Genomic DNA, 1,444 nt, shown 5'->3' on the forward strand with positions numbered 1-1,444 from the left:
ACCAACCAACCAACCAACCAACCAACCAACCAACCAACCAACCAACCAACCAACCAACCAACCAACCAACCAACCAACCAACCAACCAACCAACCAACCAACCAACCAACCAACCAACCAACCAACCAACCAACCAACCAACCAACCAACCAACCAACCAACCAACCAACCAACCAACCAACCAACCAACCAACCAACCAACCAACCAACCAACCAACCAACCAACCAACCAACCAACCAACCAACCAACCAACCAACCAACCAACCAACCAACCAACCAACCAACCAACCAACCAACCAACCAACCAACCAACCAACCAACCAACCAAGCCAAGCCAAGCCAAGCCAAGCCAAGCCAAGCCAAGCCAAGCCAAGCCAAGCCAAGCCATACCATACCATACCATACCATACCATACCATACCAACCCATACCATACCATACCATACCATACCATACCATACCACAGCTTTCCGCACTGTACCGTACTGCATCGTGCTGTACCCATAACATACCAAACCATATCATTCTGTGCCATGATGGGGGCATCGCCACTGTAATCTCTGCGCCCCTTTTCGATAAAATACACGGGGCTACCTTGACTGGCTCTGCCTAGTCGGCTTTCCTCGCTCCATAGAAGGTGTCACGCGAGTGCCACCACGTGGCTTGATCGATCGAGGAGTGCCCACTGCCTTAGCCGAACTCCACACACCGCGACATTAGTAGTCGAGGGTCTCACTCTACTCCATTAACGGGAAGGCTGCACGATAGCTTAATTAGCACGCCGGCCTCGTCAGTCGGCTGTCTACCTCGCCTTTGTGGGCGGTCGATGGCTTTCGTCACCTGCTCGGCAGATGATCAGTCTCGCTGGAACGAAATAAGAGAAAAATGAAATATCAGTGTCTTACGTTACTGAACTTCGTTATTAATTTAGTATGCATAGAACCCGGTGACTTCGCTTTTTTGATTATTGCGGTGAAAGCTGAAGTGAACAATATTTTTGCGCAGGAGAACAAACGTTCAAGACAAAATTCAGCGGTGTAACTCTGCCTTTTGACAAGGCACGCTTTCCAGCGGTCAGGTAGATTCCAGACACACCCTCTAAGCCACTCCTTACGAATGGACCGGTCGTCGGTAAGAAAGTGCAGAAGAAAAATTGCAGTACGCGTTTACAATGCTTTAGTATTGGATTTTGGCGAATTATGTCGCGATTTCTGTCACTGTGAAATTTCTGGGCTACGTTGCGTGTTAGAAGACAGAATAGTTAGGCAGAACAGTTAGAAGACACTTGCCATCCTTTTAGTTGTAATACCCAGCCGCGGGCCCTTGTGGTGGCGAGATTAGAATGTGGCATCCATACAAGGCACCGATTGCCTCCAGGAAGCCGCTTGCGGCGTAAAACTCGCCGTTACGATCAGCCATTTCCTAATAGCTGTCTATGCGGATC

Source organism: Amblyomma mixtum, chromosome 8 (assembly GCF_055824585.1).
Source record: "Amblyomma mixtum isolate Tamu chromosome 8, ASM5582458v1, whole genome shotgun sequence".
Lineage (NCBI taxonomy): Eukaryota > Metazoa > Arthropoda > Arachnida > Ixodida > Ixodidae > Amblyomma > Amblyomma mixtum.